This window comes from Terrapene carolina, unplaced genomic scaffold, assembly GCF_002925995.2.
Source record: "Terrapene carolina triunguis isolate 2854851 unplaced genomic scaffold, T_m_triunguis-2.0 Scaffold69, whole genome shotgun sequence".
Taxonomy (NCBI): domain Eukaryota; kingdom Metazoa; phylum Chordata; order Testudines; family Emydidae; genus Terrapene; species Terrapene triunguis.
In genome coordinates this window covers 20,669,134-20,683,523 of record NW_020664420.1, presented here as the reverse complement: position 1 = coordinate 20,683,523, position 14,390 = coordinate 20,669,134, and the positions used below count along the sequence as shown (strand labels likewise).

Here is a 14,390-nt window from a genome sequence, read left to right as displayed (position 1 = left end):
CATGAGTGGTGTGGAGAAAGTGAAAAAGGAAAAGTTATTTACTTGTTCCCATAATATAAGAACCAGGGGCCACCAAATGAAATTAATGGGCAGCAGGTTTAAAACAAATAAAAGGAAATTCTTCACACAGCACACAGTCAACCTGTGGAACTCCTTGCCTGAGGAGGTTGTGAAGGCTAGGTCTATAACAGGGTTTAAAAGAGAACTAGATAAATTCATGGAGGTTAAGTCCATTAATGGCTATTAGCCACGATGGGTAAGGAATGGTGTCCCTAGCCTCTGTTTGTCAGAGGGTGAAGATGGATGGCAGGAGAGAGACCACTTGATCATTATCTGTTAGGTTCACTCCCTCTGGGGCACCTGGCATTGGCCACTGTCGGTAGACAGGATACTGGGCTGGATGGACCTTTGGTCTGACCCAGTATGGCCATTCTTATTTTCTTATGTTATGCTGGTGGTTTTGTATGCAGGGTTAGATGGAGACCATAAAATATACAGCACATGATTTTAATCAGTTTTAACCCCACCCCTACCCCCCAAGTGTCCAGCGATGAAATAAAGGACATGGCATGACTTCCTCATAAAACACACCTTCCCCCACCCTAAATTTCCTAATATATATTGTAACTGGGTGGGGGAAATGGAGAGATGACAGGATCCAATACTGGGGAACAAAAACAATATAGGTGCCAAAGTCAGATCTGGATATTTAATCATAGAATATCAGGGTTGGAAGGGACCTCAAGAGGTCATCTAGTTCAACCCCCTGCTCAAAGCAGGACCGATCCCCAGACAGATTTTTGCCCCAGATCCCTAAATGACCCCCTCAAGGATTGAACTCATGACTTGATCCAGGATTTTGGTTCAGCCAGTTATAAAGTACCCAATTCATATCTGCATCTGGGTACAGATTTTTAAACACCATCTCCACAAATAAATATAAACATATACACATTGAGACCAGGCTTTAGATCACCTCTACACAGAGAGAGTTTGGAAGTGCTTTCTAAAAATGCATTTCGGGTTTCTCTTTATGAATTATAATACCTGCAGAATTTACAAGCTACAGACCTTCCACCCATTACTTGTGAATTCCCTCTGATTCTTTATAACACACACCCCTAATTTAAAAACCTCTGAATTTCCTGCTGTGGGTTTAAATCAACCCCCTTAATGTCATTTTGTACCTCTCTGCTGTAGTACTCATTTCATAAGAGCCCAGCAACTCTGGTTCCCTCCAGTCCTGGTTTGCAAAGGGTTAAGTTTGGAAGCACCGACACGTTGAGGGGGAGTAGCCAAGCCCAAGCAGCAAAATCATCACAGCACATTCCTGGGTAGTCCTCAGCTGCCAGCATCTGATTAAAACCATATCTCTCGCTGTGAGTGGCTAACTACACTGAAGGCTGGAATACAACTGAATATTTAACCGGGCCCACGGTGTCAGCTAGTCTGCCGGCTGTAGCCCGAGGAGTATGCGCGGAATAGCACGGAGCTAGTCTGTAAGTAGCTCTTCGGCAGGGTGGGTTTTCTTCCTCCTGTTGCCTTTTTTGGAGGGGGGCTCGTTGTAAAGGTTCCTGGGGTCTCTAAGACACACTGCCCCTAGTACAGGGGGCGGAGGGGGCGTTAAGACTCATTTCTTAAGGAAGCAACCACCAGCCTGGTCTCGATTGTGAAATTTACTCGTTCGCTGGCGTTGCTGATTCCTGCCTCTGAGCCGGACGCTGCAGGCTTGGCTGGAGCAAGCCGCCCTCGGAGGGGTCTGAGCCTCCCCATGCTGGGCTCTTGCTGTCTGCCGGGGGACTCCGACACCAACCCGCAGCGAGCCCGGGGCTAGCCTTTAAAACGGGCTCAAGGGAGCCGGGAGAAGGCGACCTCTCTGAACGTGAGCCGATGAATCGCCTACCAGCGGGTATTGGTTTCTGCCTCACCCAGGCTCTGATTTCGATTGCTAAAAAACTCCTTCCCGGGGGCTAATTGATCACGAACTCGGGGTGTTGCCAGACTAAACCCCAAGTAAAAGCTCTGCCGAAGACGGCGCCCCCACTGGCGCTAGCTCCTTTAAAACGCTGAAACGGGCAATATTAGCAGTGCTGGGGGAGGGGACGCGAGACACTGAATGGGTTAAATCTCGGGAGCCAGCTGTGACTGTAATGGCTTTCATTGCCTAGGACTAGTGTGTTTTTTATTTATAGATAGATGGGGAGGGTGTATTAATGCTAGTCAGTAGCATGGCCTTACTCCCAAAATAAGGCTCTAGCTAAAATTGGGTGGAAACGTCTGCATCCTGCTTCCAGGAGTCTAAAAGGGCCCGTTGGCTAAAAAAGCCCAAGAATGCCAAGCAAAATAAACAAGCACTTTCTGCAGCGAGGGGGAGGTGGGGGATTAAGACAAGAAATATATCTATATTGTGATAGTAAAATCCTGTGGTTGGTCTAGGACTAGTTTGGATGAAAGAATCTGGTCACTCTCTGTTGGGGGGGAGAAAAGGGTGAGACCATAACTAAGCATTTTGCCGTGAGCATCTTGTTTGGCTTTCTAATGTTTGCACTTGGGGCAAGTAGGTGACATCTCAGTAGTGATGGGTAAACTCTACAGGTGACTGACAGATCTTGTAGCAAAAAACTCCGCCTAGTGAAAGGGAGCTCCCCTTTTTAAGGATGAAATAAACAGAAATGGGTTACAGGACAAATGTATGTCCTCACTGATCAGATTATCAAGATGACCCTCAGTGGGGGGGGGCTCGCAGACTGTCGGAGGCAATGTCCTTGTTCTGAGCAATAGTAGGTTGGTTACACCGAGCCTCTAAATAAATTCTACTGTAGGCAAACAATACATTTAGGACACCATTCTCTCCACATTTTTAAAAACAAACAGCAGCACATTTAATTAGCTAAACAAGCTAGGAAATGATGATATTGTTCTCCAATGAGACAGGATGATTGTATAGCTGGGTGGCCTAGCAAGAGCAAAACCTGTCCCTTGCAGAGACTGGCCTCCTCCCCCTTTAAAAAGCCACAAATACTTCCCCTTATCCCCTTCCTCAATGTTGCTGTGACTTCCACAGTTGTCTAGGTAAGGAAAAGTGGTCTTAATACAGGATAAAATGCCTGAAATTAGGACACTGTAGAAGCCTGAGTACCTAGAACAAGAAAACTGTATAAATCCCAGAGTTCTAAGCTGCATATAGCATGATATCTATCTCTGCTGAAGAGATGTGCACATGGCTGAAATCCCCCTTCAAGGGGTGGGCAGGGACACTATAGAAGAACATGTCCCTTCATTGGGTATGAGAACTCTTAAGAACAGGCACTGGTGCCTTTTAATATCATTCTGGTGGCAAGTAGCACTTGTACTTACTAACCTTAACAAATGCATGTTCTGAGATGTTCACCCCCCGTTCAGTTTAACTCAAATATTACAGGTTACAAAGTAACAGAAATTGGGATGGTGAAAAATAGTTAATTCATTCACAGAAGCTAAAGATTTGATTCCAGACTCAGTTCTGGAGCAAATCTTTAACCATATGAAAAAGGAATCTGCTATAAGATTCCTCAAAATTGGGCTTCAAAATAGGGTCTCTAGGGCAATAGATGATTCTCCCCTATCCTTCCCATCTGCAAAATCAGAGTACTATCTTGGAAAACATGGTGTATATAGGCTCTTGTCCTTTGCAAACTTCTGAAATTGCCAAATGTCTTGGGTTTGGGTTTGAAGTATGAATGATATTCCTAACTTTGAAATGGAACCAACCACTACTATAAACAGAATCCCCAAAAGGTATACGAGATGCAAATTGAGACAGGTGAGCCACAGGAATAAAGCATTAATTGGAGAAGGTGAGTAAGACTGAGGAAAAGGTTGGTGTAAATAGGAGAGCATTCCCAAGTCACTAGGACCTTTACTCTAGGCCCCATTTACTCCTTGACCTTTAGTCCTAAAGAATAGACCAAATTTAAGACTTGTTGGAATTCAGATTCACTCAACTCCTCAACATTTCAGGTGACTCTTAATACCTTTTACCATCTTCACTCCTCCTGTTTGGTAACTGCTATTAGAGTTTGCTAGAGCATGACTTACTATCAGTCTCCTCATTGCAAAAGATAAGAGGCAATGCCAGTTAAAACAAACTATTAATTAAGCACCAGTTGTCTGTTTGGCATGCTATGAACAGGAAGATGTGGTGGTCCTAACCCCAGAGAATTTAATCAGTTGTGACTGCTATACATTTTTTTTTTTAGTGGTAATGTCTCCCTAACACTTCATAGGAAGTTCCCTTGAGGGAAGAAAGGCATGTCCAATAGCCATTATTGGATGGCATGGAGACCTAGCAGGAGCATAGCAAGTATTTCTTATAAATGTACTTGCAGCTGTCTTCCGTGTTTAGAACTCTAAGGTGGGGGAGGGAGGAGCCAGAGCTTTGTCAGTAAAGATCTACTTCAGGCAGTGGGGAGAGCTGTCTAACCATATACCTCTAGTCATCTTCTAAGTCAATAATACTTGGTTTCAAGGAGGGGGATTGTGGTCTCCCAGCTGGGCAGGCTGCTGAGAGATGGAACTAGAAGCTGTGGATGTCCAAGACGAAATGGGGTAGTCTGTAATCTTTGAGTACTGTTGCCAGGCCCACAGGTTTCCTATCTTTTTGATGAGCTGCATGCTTCTAGGACACTTGGGTGGTCTTTTGGGCTGACCCAGCACTCTGGGATGCATGTGGACTGCATTCAGCAGTGCCAGCAATTTGGATGACATTACTGTCGGTTATGAGAGCACTCAAAGCAACAGACTCCTTTATTGGCCACTTTAGAGATGTTCTCACAGTCAGTGAAAGTAAGCTCCCTCAGGCTTGGAGGGATGAGGGCAATATGTTATCCTTATTAGTGCCTATCTATCAGTAAGAGATCCAGATCTACTGCCCAATTTAACTAACCACAGCCTTCAGTGCATAGCTAGGTTAATGTCCTAAGTATCCTTCAGATAAAGGATCCTGAGAACTTCAATGGAAGAAACTAGCTTTCTAATAGGAACAATCTTAAGATCAGAGGTTGGACAATGTTTAGCTTACTCCCACTGGGAATAACACATGAACAGAGCTGGCAATCCTAGACTGTCTTTTGGAACAGGTGTAATAGAAAGTAATCATGGCTAACTGACATACCAATCAACTTGATGCCCTTGAACTCAAGTCTCTTGCAGGACTGTATGCTGAGGCTAGCCAGGTTACTGTAGAGGCCATCTTGTCATACCACTTTTTTTTTTTGACAGTGTACAAATGCTGAGATAAACAGCTAAAATTCCCTTAGCAGACTTGGGGAGGAAGGTGCCTCTCCAGAGTATCAGAGGGAACACTAGCTGGAGGTGAGGTGGGAGGGTGGTGGCTAAGGAATGCCTGCTATAAATGAGTTGACTGTCAGAACATCATGGTCTTGGGACTCAAAACACTGGATACAGATGTTCTGAAACATCTAATACACTGCATTAGCAATATCTACAACAGGCCTTGCACTGATGCAGCTTGTGTATAGGCAACTAAACTGGCTCTACTTTCTTGTGTAGGCAAGCTTTGTTCAACACTTACCTTGGCCTCTTCCTTCCAATACTTAACTTTCTACACACGAATTCCACTGACCCAGGTTTGCTGTGGAAGTAGAGAACCCCTCAGAATGAAGCATTGCTGACAAGGTGTGTATGACCTGATATAAGTGAAGGGAACCCACCCCCCCCAACACTGCAAAATGCTCTAGGGTTAAACACTTGATAAAACTCCCTACAGGCCTTCACTCCCTCTAATTGTCCCCTAAAGTAACAAACAGAAGGATAATACATGTCCTCTTAATATAACACTTTTAGTCCAGCAGGACCCATTAAGGACAGCACATTGGCCTTGACTGAATTTCCTCCCTTTCTACCAGTTCATATTAGATCCTTATAGGATGAGACAGTGATTCACAGGATGGGGAGTATTTTATTAAAAAATGAGGTTTACTGACTGTACACAATTCAGGAGGCTTTAAAAAAGACACTGACTGGACACTTGTTCCCTGCCCTGCAAGAGAGCAGTACAAGATACTAGCTAGCAATTTTTACCTTGATACATGATGACTAAAGTGCCATGTAACTGCAAACATTCTGCTTCATAGAATCATAACATCTCCAACTACTGTAGAATTTTGTCACATGATATAAAGTATAAGAATAAGACTTGTCCTATGATAGGCAGACAAGATGACTAAGAGTACTGAAGGGATTACAATGAGACCAGTAATTCACAATCTCAGATCTGGTAGTACAGTAACCCTTCCATGTGATCAACTCTTACAACTCCAATAGAGACAGGGATCATACACAAGGCCAAATAACCTCCTATCTCGAAATGCAAAAAACTGGAGGAGGCAGTCTGTTTTCTGCAGCAGCAGATTATAAAGTAGTCAAACTGCGAACACTTGTTAGACTGAAGTTGATTTGCAAGATGGAGCTTCTGAGCAGGGTTCAAAGCTGGTACCTATCATCCTCCCATGTAGGAGATGAGCCCCATCTCCAGGCACTTGTGAGGTAGCTAAAATTCTCATTTTCAAAGGGTGATGGGGGGGACAAGGTGGTCCTAGAGGTGACTGATTTGTGAAAGTACAAAGGAAGCCTGTCAGTCAGAATTAGAACTTGGAGTTCTTGACTGCTAAACCCAGGCAGTCTTACTCTAAGTCTTCCTTAGAGGGAATACATGTTCTAGAAAGTTACACTGTCTTGTGTCAAGGAAGATCTTGCAGTCTGCCAGTAATGTCTACTGGGAGAATCCATATGCAGTTGTAAAATGTTGAATAACTACCTAAGGAAGCCCACTGAAAGACATAAATGTTGAGGCAGAGAATATTTCAGATGAGAACCTCCCCTGTAGATGCCTTTTCGACAGATCAGACACTAGTCTTGACTATAGTAGTTGCAGAAGGAGGTATAAACAAGTGCTTCCAGTTATTCAGTTTTGGCAAAGGCAACAGTGGCACCACAAATTCCCACTTAGACTATCAGTAATATACAACTCTGCAGGCCCCTAGAGACTTATCCTTGTATCTGATCAAGCAGTTCATCTTCTCAAACTAGCAGTTAGCAAATCTCCCTAGGACACTAGTCTATATAGACTAGACTCTAGCACTGGAAGATGTCCAGATATTAGTGAGGAGCACAGTACATTAAAAGCATGTGACAAACATCTCACTGCTTCATGTGTGATTCACGTTTATCTGTACTGACCAAGGGTACATCTACAGAAGGATAAAAGCCCATGGCATGGCTGTGGCTGGCCTAGATCAGCTGACTTGGGCTCTGGAGCTGGAAGCAGGGGAGGGGAAATTGCTATGTAGACACTCAGGCTGCAGCCCAAGCTCTTGGACCCTGAAAGGGTGGTGGGTCCCAGAGCTTGGGCTGTAGCCCTGAGCCTGAATGTACACTGCTACACACACACACACCCATCCCAGAGCTGAAGCCTGAGTCAGCTGACTTGGGTCAGCTGTATGTATTATTCCTGTGTAGACATGATCATATTGAAGTAGACTTGATATTCAATTTGCTTTTCCAGATTGACCATTCTTCGCTATTATGACTTTTCATGAAGTACTGTTTTTCTTCTCTATAGAAACTCTTCTGTAGGCCAAATTCTAAGCACTTGCTGAATAATCCATTCTGTGCTCAGATCCTGAGCATAATGCAAATTCTCAATCAAATCCTAGCCCAACAGTTTGTAACTAACTTAGATCACACTACTCTTAAACACCACAAGGGTGATGGCAGAAAATAGGATTTACTGCAACTTTGTCATGGACAGTTGGAGCATCTGCCTAGTACACCATGGCAGGCTGTGCAGAAGATATGCAATAATCAGATCTCATTTCTAATGAAATAGTCACATGCCTGAACTGCGAAGAGGAATATCTCAATGGTGGCAGATTTCAGTTGCATGTTGTGAGGTAACACTAACTGCTTCAATGTAGGGGGAAGTCTCAACTTTATTGGGACAGTGGGGGAACCCTGGGATGGCAGAGTTCTTACAGGAAACCTCTTCTCACCACTTAGAATTTACTCTATCTATAGGGTATGCTTCTTGAGCTACAATTCCAGGTGGAGGTGAAATGGCTCTGAGCTATTCCCATGCTAAAATTCTTTGTTTACATGAGTTATAATGCACTTAATCTGAGTTAAGTTGACTTAATAACTAAGCAACACTAAAGTAGTGAAGATCCATAACAAATAGTGAAATAGAACTATAAGGACTGACAGTCAAGGCTTAAAGCAACAAACAGATCTCTACACTTCAGAAACTACAAAGTCTTATGAGACTATTTAGGACTATTGAAGCTACGTATTAAAAGCTGCTTATAGGATTGAAGAGATCCATACCGAGGAGAAACTCTAGCTTCCAACTTCTGGATCTTGACAAACTCTTGTCTAAAGCTTCTTAGTACAAACTGAAAATATCTGCCTTTGTCACCTATATTTAGCCACAAAGCCATTTTGCCCTTTATTCAGTTAGCTTCAGATGGGATAAGGGCATTGTGCAGATAAGCCTGGGGCAGAATCTGGCAAATTGCTTCCAATTATTCATATCTGAATAAGTCATTGGTATGACTTGCAGTAAAATCCTGGGTGCTGCTAAGAACGAAGTAAACCGCCAGTAAGCAGAATGCTGTTCTGACTTATAGATGCTGTATTTTTTCTGGAGCTTGGTGACCAGTTAGTTAGGAACTAGTACAAAGATTTGGGTGTGCTTATATTCATGGAGTTATAAACCAATATTAGAAAGCTGGCTATTGAATCTCTTCCAACCAGTTCTCCTAAACATGTACAAATTCCTTAGAATGTCACATGTTTGAGAACAGATTTGTAATATGTCAAAATCCTTTAAACTGCTGAACAGCAAGTTCATTTGGAGAACTGTTAGATGAGTAGGCAACAGATGCCTGGCTTTAGTTTAAAAACAACCTGAAAAATTATGTAAATGCTGACTAAGCCATGTTCTTGTACTTCCTGGATTCTTAAAATCAAATGCTAAGTAAAGACCAGAAAACTGGTGGGATGATACCATGAGAACAGACTGTCCTGATCAGTTGATGGAGCAACAGCTAGTAAACTAGGCTGATATGGGAAAGGCATTTGGATAGTGGGTCACTGGAATGACTTCTTGTTGCCTGTACTAAGACCTTGGAGTACATCAATCTCTCACAAATTAACCCCTGTGGGCACCATGGTTTGGCCACCATGGTTTGGTCACTGGCTTCACAGCCCTTTTTTGAAGTTGAGCAACCAAAAACTAAACCAGGGAACAGGCTCCCCATCACTACCTCTTCATAGCAATTAAATATTGCTTCCAGTGTCAGCAGTACTAGAGTCAGCACAGTGGCACAGGAGGGAACTACACAGTATCTTCTAAAACACATCCCACAATAAATGTTGACAAAGAATAGCCTACAGAGGCAGGCCTGTGACCCTTGTCATAAGGATACACCTTTTGTGAGAGGCCTAAACCCTGAACATTCCTAGATGTAGGCAAGAGACAAACATATATTGCCAAAAATGCAGTGTGGTGTAAAGTATTCCCCTTAATAAAAGGGAAATGCTACATAAGCAGGCTTCTTCTGAAGCCTGCTGTATTTGCACTCTGATACCCCCATAATGTCATTGGGACACTAAGAAATGTGAATTCATTTAAATTTCTCAGAAATGAGAGCCAGAAAGGTGAAGTTGGGGGGGGATTACCAATTTACTTCAGGGGAATGAACTGTGATCTGTAGTGAGGCCCCCGAGGACGCTAACCCCACTAGGATCTCAGATTAGGCTCTACCCCCATGTCTGTTAGACTGCTTGCTGGCTGACTGGTACGACTTTGATCATAAGAGGGGAAAGTTCAGTTCTTACTCAGCAGGTCATGTCACAATCTAAGCTGTTGCACTACAGTAGGTTCATTCAATTTAAAGTGTAAACTTGATGCCCTTGTCCACTCAAAGCATACAGTGCTCTAGCATTTTGGGTGCTTTAATAATGAAGCAAAACACTTCCAATATAGCACTTCAACTTTCCAGATGTGCACAAAAGATGCTGTTCAAAAGACAGATGTATCTGAATAGTGCATTCATTTTTTTTTAATTCACTAATGCTTGCACAATGCCTTTCAAGGTTATTCAGTGCATTACCAATGAAACAGTGTTTAAACAGAAAAATGTGCAACATTAGCATCCAGTCTAGAGATTTATGTGCATAATTGTCATTGTTGGTCAAGCCACACAGGGACATACATGAATGTGCTATTGTATAGCAGAAGCTGCCCCAAGTATAATGTCCTGATAGTATCAATGATTATTTCAGAATCTCATGAGAGCAGCATGTTTCTCTCTACCCTGTTTCCACTTATTCCACTAACTTTATTTAGTAAATTAACCCACTTGTCGGGAGAGTGCTCCTATTAAAATAATAATAATTAAAAATATCTGAAGAGCTGCCAGGCAAACTGCAGCATCTCTTAAAAATAGATTTTCTTCACATGTGGCACTGGAAACTGACCATAGCATCCCATAGCTGTGTAATAGACTAAAGATGTCCTTTTGGCAAAAATGTAATGGTATCTTTATGCAGCTGCTGTTAATAGTGTTCCTGACTATTAGGTTGTAGTGCCTGTCTTCTCCAGACTCATTTAGTAAGAGCTGAAGCGGAGTACAAAAATACAAGCTTTCTAAACTACTAGGAATTCAAATGACTAACAGTTTGGGAGAAAACACTGCCTTACAAAACTATGTTCCTAGTACTTAAATTATTGCAGCAGTTCTGGCAACTTCCCTTATTCCCAACAGGATATGTTGGAGTCGGCAATAAAGCCTTGCTTTCCTGTCCTCTCTTAGCCTCCTGGGTTCTAATTCAAGGTTAATATTTACATGCAATAACTCTTTCAGCTCTAGCAAGCACTTGCAGTACCAGGGGACAATGAAGAAGCACATGCTGTGAGGAGGACAAAGTACTAGGCAGTCTAGCAGAGATGTTTACTTTACTGTCAGTTTTTCCTCTGGCCTCTCCATATTTCCCCAATTTTTTTCCTCTCTCCACACAATTTAACTCTCATGGTCCTTGATGCAGGGCCAGAAATGCAATTATTTCAGTTTCTATAAATGGCAGGTGAATTCTCTGCTTAACATAGTTGTCTCTTGTTAGCTCAGTTTCCAAATAGCAGCACAAGCTATGAAGAGGGATGCTATGTCCATAATAGAGGTTTTCAAAATCTAATTGCACAACTATTTGAAACAAAATGCCATCCTAGAGTAATGGTGGTACTGTAGCTTATTGGCCACAATCCTAAAATAAACTGTTGAAGCTGCTATCCACAAAGCCTAGAAACTTCTGAGGAAACAAAGCCTTTGAAATGGTTCTTAACCATCTGTGTATTTCTTATTCAATGATTCTTGGAATATCTTAGCCTTTCAAGAAGTCAGCCTGCCTTGCTACAGGTCTAACTTCTATGAAGTGCATGGTAAATCTAATCTTAACTATCAGGTGGATGAGCTCCACTAAAATGCTTGAGTTAAGACAGCCTCCCACAGGCATATAAGATGCATACTAGTTTGGGCGTGGGGTTGTACTTAATAGTCTGAAATACCAGGATTTCCTGCCTTGAGGTAGATGGCTGCATGGGACATGTCTTACTATGAGTTTTCTTATCAACAAACATGCCTGCTATGTGAGGTGCTGTGCTACCCCTCTCTCCCCTTCCCCACCCCCCATGCCATATATGCATGCTGAATGCTCTCACTCTTTATGCATGGTCCAGCACTAAATACATTTCACCCCACAGGATCCTGACAGGAGTGCTAGGCAAGTATTACACCAGAAGTAGAAGCATCAAGATAGGAACCTCAAATTAAGGAGAATCCTAAGACTAATAGTGGGTGTGGTTTTTAATGCAATAGTCTGTCCTCTATAGACCATACCTTATGAGTCTGGATGTTCCACTTAGTGGAACAACTTCTGACCATAGCTGCTGAGGGCCAAACTCTACCTCACTTACACTAGTGTAAAACTCAGGAGTATGAGGGCCAAATTTCTGAAGTGTCTGAGGGCTAGCATATTCCAACTTTTTTTCTAACTCTCCAATAACTCAGCTGAATTACTTGCTGCTTCCTCTTTCAATTAGTATTTTTAAGCTTTTAACTGAAAGAAGCATGAGAAACTGGCACAATGAATAATACAAACATTTCCCTGAAATAATCCTTCTTTAAATTCAAGAAGTGTAAAATTAAAGGACTAGAAGTCACATTTGAAGGACTTTAGATTCCAATAACTAAAGGAATGGGGGCAGAAGAGGAAATGTATACAAATGGGCCCTCTTTCCAGTGCTATTGTAGACTAGGCTTCATAAAGGACTGGCAACTAATAGTCAGTGCAATGTATTCTGTATACATATGCTGAAGGTGCAGATTTTGAGTTTCTTCCCAGATCAATCATACTCCTAGATTAGATGATGTGCACTGTACAGTATATGAAGTTGCCATGTCTGGTTGTGTGCACCTGCCCTGTTTTGTTTGAGTGGTGATAAAGCAAGAGCAGATCTCAAAAGGTGATCTGGTCTCGGCTTTCAAAGTGTTAGCTGCTGTGCGGTCTAAGGCCAAAATGCAGAGTGGCCTTGTTTCCACTACTATCAGTAAAAACCATGTTTCCAGGTGTTCTACTTGCTTTATGGAAGACTCTAGCGTCAACAGTGGAATACAATACTGCATGTACCGAACACACAAAGCCACCTGTCTTTTTTTTTTTTTATTGTGCAGCTTTCAAAGCAAGGTGGACTTCATGTTGTATGTATAGTAGGGTGGTCTTGGCAGGCAATCAACAGCCAGTTAAATGGGATTAATTGTGCATCACTTTATCCCCTGAGTCTTAAGCACTTGCTTCTTCCAAAGACTGACTTTATCTGAAAGCTTCAGACCCATCTGACAAGTTATTTGCCCCATATGTAACCAATTGGTGGTTAAGTTATGGCTCTTGTGGGAATACTTTCTCCTTCTTGGGTTAAATGGCTTGTAGCGCCCTAGTTGCTGACTTATTCAGAGCAGTCATTAGTGGATGCCTTTACTTCATCATTGAACTAATGGCATCTCATCTATCCTGTTGCAAAGAGCTTTTGGATAAGTACTCACCTGTGAATACTGCTCTTGTGGCACTGCATAACAGTGCAGCAACCAAAGACTTGCTCAGTTGTATACGAAGTGGTTGCCAAAACAAACTAAAATAGCAGTTGCTATTTGACTTTCTAACTTGGCAATATGTTGACTTCAACTTAGCCTTGGTCTGTCTAGGTTCTCACTGGTCTCTGCCTTGGCTCCAAACTGGAGTAGGACTTTCAAGAGAATTAGATTGAGAATAAGTGTCCTGTACAACAGTAATAAAACAGTGCAGCTCACCTGCTGATCTTAATAATCAACATTGTTCTCCCTGGGCTAGAGAATACCTTGAACACTAGAAGCACTAGCTGGCCCAACTGATCACACCTGGCTGGATTACCCAATAAGTCTTCAGCTTCTGTTAAGAGTGCAGGGACTACTTGGGAACATCAGACCCTCCCCTCAAGAGGAATGTGGAGAGGGGAAAGGTAGTGTGGTGCACAACTTCAAGACAAAGTTCCTCTATCTTACATCTCCTCCCTATTTCTGGCTAGGCATGTATAGCTTCTGAACTAGCTGCTTCTGAAAATGGCAAGCCCCCTTGGCTCAGTTAGGGCACATTTTACTTGGGTAGTTATAGCTTAACCTGAAGCACCTCCTAGATCCTAGAAACCTTAAGTTAAAATTAGAGTGACCACCTGTCCCAAATTAGGCAGGGGAGTCCCAAAATGAAGAGTTCAAGTCTTGGGCTGAAGAACTCAGGACAGCATTTGTCCTGGATTCTCCACAGCTCTGCTTGGCACCTTCCTGAGGCTCAGGTGGGGCCAGCCTCTTCCTGGGTGGTGGGGCTGCTCTCTGGCACCCTGCCCTGGGCAGGTGGAGGGTCCATGGCTTCCCCACAGCAGCCTGGGCTCCCTGAGCAACTCTTACCATGGCCCAGCTCTGGCTTCTGGCCTCAGCAGGGCCATTGGGGGGGTGGGGGGGAAAGAAGGGGATCCAGCATGTATCCCACATCTGAAAAGGTGGTCACCCTACTTAAAATACCCCTTCTTCATTGCATTATCTCTAAAGTGGTTACGCAAAGCAATAGTCTGGGAGTACTCATACAGCACAAGGTCTTCTCAGACCACTAAACAGTTATAGTTAATGAAATGCTTTAAACTAAATATAGTGCTTTTTTGAGCTACTCTTGAGGCTCATCTTAAAGAGTAAAGAAGCCCAACTCACTAAAACATTAACTTTGCAATAGTCTAACCTTTGCACATTCCT

The 14,390-nt window shown here is 42.8% G+C and overlaps 1 protein-coding gene across 4 annotated transcripts in view; it reads left to right on the top strand.

Annotated features, from left to right (window-relative positions):
* The first annotated feature begins 1,361 nt into the window (after positions 1-1,361).
* Positions 1,362-14,390, top strand: part of DAB2 (DAB adaptor protein 2) — a 40,588-nt gene continuing 27,559 nt past the window's right edge. For all 4 annotated transcript variants that reach the window (XM_024198970.3, XM_024198972.3, XM_024198971.3 and 1 more), the window contains exon 1: positions 1,362-1,499. The gene's annotated coding sequence lies outside the window, so the exon portion shown is untranslated. The remainder of the gene's footprint in view (positions 1,500-14,390) is intronic.